Source organism: Miscanthus floridulus, chromosome 18 (assembly GCF_019320115.1).
Source record: "Miscanthus floridulus cultivar M001 chromosome 18, ASM1932011v1, whole genome shotgun sequence".
Classification (NCBI taxonomy): Eukaryota; Viridiplantae; Streptophyta; class Magnoliopsida; order Poales; family Poaceae; genus Miscanthus; species Miscanthus floridulus.
The window spans coordinates 15,406,187-15,412,552 of record NC_089597.1 but is presented as its reverse complement, the minus strand read 5'-3'; positions in this window follow the sequence as shown (position 1 = coordinate 15,412,552).

Here is a 6,366-nt window from a genome sequence, read left to right as displayed (position 1 = left end):
TTTTCTTTTTAGATGCTTTGGTGGGGGTTGTGCTAACGGCTTCAAGATTAGCAACTTTATTAGTTAGCTCATCACAATGTTTGCACATGGTTTCCATTTTAGCAAGCAAACTATTATATGCTTCTTGTGAGCTAGCTGGCGGGGAGCATCCGGGAGAGGCTTGCCGGAAGGCATGTCAGAGACCCACTTGCACGTGGGGAAGGCCTGAGGCTATCCATGGAGTTACCTGACCGGGAGCTTGGCCCTTGCGAGGGATTCTTGCGAGGGGCTCCAATGAGGACTAGGGGGAAGCTTGTGCGCTTCTCGATACCTCGGTAAAAATATTGGAGTCGTCGACAGGAGTTTGCATATCCCTACCTTGCTCTTTAGCTTCCGCATTTACATTGATTACTTTACTACGTTTGTGGTAGAGATAGCAACACACTAGCAAAACCATAGTTGCACATCTAGATAGTTTATCTATTGCATAGGTTTTGCTAGGGTTAGAAACAAGAGGCCATTGTTTAGAGTTAGAATTTTTAAGTTGCCTAATTCACCCCCCTCTTAGGCATCACGGTCCCTTCAATTGGATCATCTTCTCCACCTTGTAGACATCAACTTGATGCTTGCCTTTGGTCCTTCAAATTGGGGTTGTATTTATAAGCCCCACAGAGAAAGTAGATGTTGGGGTCGAATTCCCGCAAAACTGCTACTGACCGGATGTTGAATCGTCCTCACCGGATGTGTTTGGTCGTCCTGACCGTTGAGCCAGCAATATACTGATCGGACGCTGGCCAGCGTCCGGTCGTCTACCACCAGACGCGTCTGGTCGCAGATTTGCCGCTCTGGAACCTTACTATACTCGATCGGACGCTGCTATTCTGCGTCCGATCGGTTGCCGCCAGCGTCCGGTCGCCTGTCTGCCGAGCCACTTGCCCAGCGTCCAGTCGCAGCGTCCGGTCCTACATCCGGTCACCACAGTGAGCTCATTTCTTCGCGATCTTGCATACGGCTTGGTTCCAATCTTCATGCTTGGACTTTGCTTGATCTCTCAGGTCTTCTCTTGTGCTCCTAAGGTCTTGCTTGAGGTGTTGATCATTGGATCATCACGTCGCCTTCGTCCAAGTTACGTCTTGCACCCTATTAAACTATAAAACAAACACTTGCAAATTCATTAGTCCAATTTGGTTGTGTTACTCATCAAACACCAAAATCCAAAGTAAATGGGCCAAGGGTCCATTTTCCTTACAACTCCTAACCGAACGCACCCCGCCATGACCTAAGGTTATGAGCAGCCGAGCCCTGCGGGCCATGTCCAGGTTCTCAAAAGCTGCAGCCTACGGAACTAACGGGCAGGTATGAAAAAGAAAGGATAAAAACAAAAGCTATGCTAGGATAAAAAATAAGGAACGGATAGTGATTCTATCACAAAAACATAACTAATGTATTCATTGATACAAAAATTGTTCACATGGGGGCTCACTCACTGTTGATGTTTCACCACCGATAGCCTACCACGGGGGTCCCCGGGGCAGTATGTTTGGGCTTCAACATATGCGAAACTCGATGGTAAACACAAGAGACAGTCGATTTACCCTGGTTCGGGCCCTTGATCTTTGATTGAGTAATAGCCCTACGTCTAGTCGGCGTTAGCCTTTTGCGTTGGATTGATTGTAAAGAGTTGTGTTGTCTTACAATTGTTCTTTGAACTCCCGATCCAAGGAGCCCTACCCTCCTTTATATAGTCAGGAGGCCAGAGTCCTAGTTGGTTTACAATGAGAGTTTCTAGTTGGATTACAGAATAATACTACTATTAAGATTACAGGGGAAGAATCCTAGCTAGGCTAGTTCTTCTCCCTTCCTTGCGGGGTATCCCGTGGGTCCCACACCGACAAGCCCCCAAGCACTTCATAGTTGAGTTCTAGAAGCCTCATCTTGTTCCTTCAAGTCTTATCGAGTAGGAACAAGCATCGTTCGAGTGCTTTCTTGAGCGAAACCGTGCAGCGCTTCATGAGATCTTCGCGTGGTGTGTACCTTTTTGAAGAAAAAAGTACCGCCATTTGGACGTAGCCCCCGAGCCTCTTGCTTTTTGGCACAAGGAGCTTGAGGGTCTTTTCTTGAAATCTCCCTGATTCTTCGTCAAAAGGCTCCCGAGCATATACCCGGTTTCTTTGTTGAAAAGAGCTCGGATTTAGCTATTTCCAGGTTCTTTTGTCGAAAAGAGCTCGGATATAGCTATGTCCGGGTTCTTTTTATCTTGTGGCCTTGAAGTCGTCTGTCTTGAAGAAGTCTTCTGAGTGACGTGCGCTTTTTTGAAGAAAAAAGTGCACTCACTAAGTGTAGCCCCCGAGCCTCTTGCTATTTGGAACAAAAAGTTAGAGGGTCTTGAATCTGAGTTGTTCGAAAGAACTGTATACCTTTCCTTTTGCAGCCCCCAAGCATATATCCGGGTTGTTTTGTTCAGGAAGAACTCGGATGCAGGGTCTTGGCATATTCTCTGGTAGTCTGTTGTTGTCAGATGTAGTTGTATGGTGGTGGTTGAGTTTAAATGCCTTTTGTTCACGGGTTGTACTGTGTTGGTATATTCTCCTGAATATGCTTGTTGTTGAGTATTGTTCCTTCACGCTTGAGTCCTCTTTCATTGAATTCTGTCTTTTAACTGTGTCCTTTGTTAGGCTTGTTTTGTTGGTGCTCCTGGTCCATGCACACCGCTCCTTCGGTCTATAAATACCCTCCTGGAGTGTTGTTTTGATTCGTTGAGCGTTTTGTTGCTTGTTCTGAAGTCTCCATAGTCATGAATATGGTAGTTTGTGAGGTAGAGCAGCCCCCGGGCGCATTTTGTAGTTCTCGTATATCTTGTCATAGCTGGAGGAAGTCTTGTGATAGGGATTAGAGGTAGACTAATCCCACAACAGCAATGTACCAGGATGTACATGGCAGTAGTTGGAGGAAGTCTTGTGATGTGGGCTTTGTTCCTTCATCTGGCAGTTCTGGGTTGATCCTCGCCGCTTGTCTTGAGACTGTCCGGTGCAGATCAACACCATATCCAGCATCACATCGGACTTGGGTAGATAGATGCCTGCCGGCCTTCTTTGCTCCAAGTTGTCCTACCATTCTGCTGATTTCTGCCTTGGGTGCACTGCGTCCATCCTTTGAAGAAAATAATGTAGCCGAGTGCGGTTTGTTCTACCGAGTAGCGATTTGGAACACGTAGTCATTCCAGAGCCTAGTTGTTTCTGGGTTCCTTTTTGCTACTTGCCTGTTGTAGTTCTGAGTTCGTTGGGTCTTGTAAGATGTGTAATCTTGTATCTTTTGAAGTCATTTGTAATAGTGAGAATTTTATCTTCTGAGTTGTCATTCTTTATTCTGCTGATGTCCTGGTTGTCTATGAGATTCCTGAGTTCTTTATGTTAGAACTGGGTTGTTATGTTCCTTATGAGGTAGCCTTCCATTGCTCCATGGCTAATGAGTTCTTTTTGCAGCCATATGGTAACTCTGCCATTTTGCTGGATGGATAAGTCTAAAATCTGTCCGTTGAACTGTACCGTTGTGTGGATTTGTGTCTTCTGTCATTTTAGCTGTGTCAGTAAATGGACTGTTGTGTTCTCACACCGTGTTTTAATAGGCCTGGTGGGCCATGTTTTTATCGGTGTAAAATCTATTTAAAGGCGTTTGTCCTCCTTTTCTTTGGTACCCTGCCTTTACCTTGAAAAACCCTAGCCCTTGCACCTCCGCTGTCACTATTGCCGCCGCCATCTTTGTGCCGCCGTCCAAGCCTTCTCTTCCCCTGGTACCTTTTTGCCTCTGTTAGTACATGGGTAGGAAGAAGGCCACGAGCAAGTCCCAGGCAACCTTCGTGGATGAGGAATAATCACTTTCCATGATTGAGAACCAAGAGTTTGTGGCCATGAGGGCTGCCCAGAAGGCTTGGCCGGCTCCGATGATGACTGAAGATCAGCTTTGGGAACTTGTCAGCGATGGTTTGATCCAGAGCAAGGACATTGCTGAATGGAGAGTTCCAGACGAGCATCGGGTCCCTACTCTAGGTCCTAGTGAGATTGTTCTTTTGTCTCCTTCATCCGTGCTGGACTTTGCCTTCCTGCCTCCACCTTTCTTCATCAATTTCTCAGCTATTTTGGGATTAGCCTGAATCATCTTGCTCCCAATGCAGTCCTTCACCTTTCTGTCTTTGTTCATCTTTGTGAAACTTTCCTTGGAATTCCCCCTTCTCTTTCTCTCTTTCGCTACTTCTTTTGTCTAAAACCTCAACCCCACCGTGAAGACACCAGTGTTCTTGGTGGCTGCGGGATTCAATTTCGCTAGGGTCTTAAGAGCAACTTCTTTGACTATGACCTGGTTGATTCTGTGAGGGATTGGCATGCCGACTGGTTTTACGCCGCTAATCTGATTCCTTCTCTTGTTGTTCACTCTAGATCTGGTCCCTTGGTTAATGACTGATGGGATAAGAACCCTCTGACGACGGCTGAGGTTCAGGCAATCCAGCCATTTCTTGATAGAATAAGTACTTTGAAACAACAAGGCTTGACCAGCTTTGGTATTGTCTCGAGATTTCTTTGTCGTCGTGTTCAGCCTCTGAAGGAGCGAGAGAACCTTGGTTTCGAGTACTCTGGGGCTGAGGATCCTTCGCGCATGGTCCCTGCTCATGAGTTGACCGATGAGGAGGTACTCGAGCGTCTCTAGAAGATGCTAAAAGGAGCAAGCATTGTCCCGCTTACTATTTCTGAGTACTCTACCAACAACCCGCCTCCCGTTGTAAGTCATTTTCTCTTCGTGCGGGTTCTTTCTATATTTCTTTTGCTGTATCCATTTTTGCTTAATTTTCCTTGTCTTGTTGTTTTATTCTTTTCATAGAAATTGGGGCACAACTTTGTTGACCCGATTCCCCTTGATGTCCTCCCTGCCGTGGTGAATACTGGGAAAACCTTGCTGGGGCTTCTATAACCAGTAAGTTCCTAATCACCACAGTGTTTCCAAGAGTTTCTTCCAGAGTTGTTGATGTATATGAAGAATATGTTCCTCGTCCAGTCCCTCGAGGTCCTCGTAGTGTCTCGAAGAGGGGGTGAACGAATGGTTCTTAATCTGGTTTATCTACTTCCAAGAAGTCTCGCCAGCCAAGTACTCGTCCAGGTACTCCAGTTGTAGCTAGCATGCTCTTAGGTGAGTATATTAATACACTCTGTCCCTTTGTCTTCTTGTTTTTATCTTGAACCGAGTATTTTTGTTCTTTTTTCAGCTGGTGCTATGGTGGCCTTGGTCGAGACTGAGGAAGAAGAGGACGATGATGCACCCCTTATCATGCGGTGGTGAGTTGTTTTCTCATTTTTCCTGCTGCTGAATCCCTCCTCTTTGTTTTGACTTTAGTCTTGATTTTTTTGTAGTAAGCGGTCGTCGGGTATGAGTTCTTCTGAGGCTCCTGCACTAGGTTCTTCTATAGCTTCGGTGTCAAGTTCTTCCATAGCTCTGGTACCGAGTTCTTCTAGGGCTTCGGTACTGGCTATACCGCTGCTACCGCCGAGTGGTGGGGACGTTTTTGCTGCCGTGGTTCCCCCTGCGAGGTCTTCTTTTTGTTTTACGAAGAAGAAGATAGCTGGGTGAGTGGATTCTGGTTTCATCTCTTTGCTTATGTTCTCCTTTTCTCTTGTTCTCATTGGTGAGTTTTTTTATCAACTTTCAGGCCTTTGTCTTCTCCCATCCCTCCGTTGACTTCTTGCCAGCCCTCTAGTGTGCCACCGAGTACTGAGCCTCAAGACTCATAGCACACTATCGGTGAAGTGGTTGTGGTGGTGACAAGGCCTTCAGGTGACGATGCTGCTGCTGACTTGGTTGCCCCGGAGGTGACTGTGGCCATTGTGGTGGATTCATCTAGGGAGGTAGCCGGGACTTCGTATGATGAGTCCTTGATCTTGCCTTCTCCGCATCGGCCGTCTTCTCCCTCCGCTCCTCTTTCTACTGAAGATGTGGTTCATCAATTTGATGCCACTCATCGGTTGTCAGAGTTGACCGCTTCTTGGGGAGACTTCGCGACCTTTGCAACTTCTTTTGGAGAAAAACTCCAAGTAAGTTTTCTGAATTTCTTTCTTTGGATGTTCGTCTTTCTCCTATTCTTATGCCTTTTTTCTCTCTTTATTTTTGTTCAGTCCTTCTCTCGGGATCGTACCGGCTTCTTTTTCTTATCGGAAACCAAGAAGAAGTTGTCTTTTGAGTTGAGTGCCCTGAAGACAGAGCTGGGTCTCTGCCAGGCCGAGATGGAGGCTGAGCGTCAAACGCATCAGAAGGAGGAACAAGCTCTTCGTGTCCAGGTTGTTGAGGCCGAGAAGCAGAGGGATGCTGCTATCCAGGAGGCTTTAAAGAATTCAGAAGCCATGA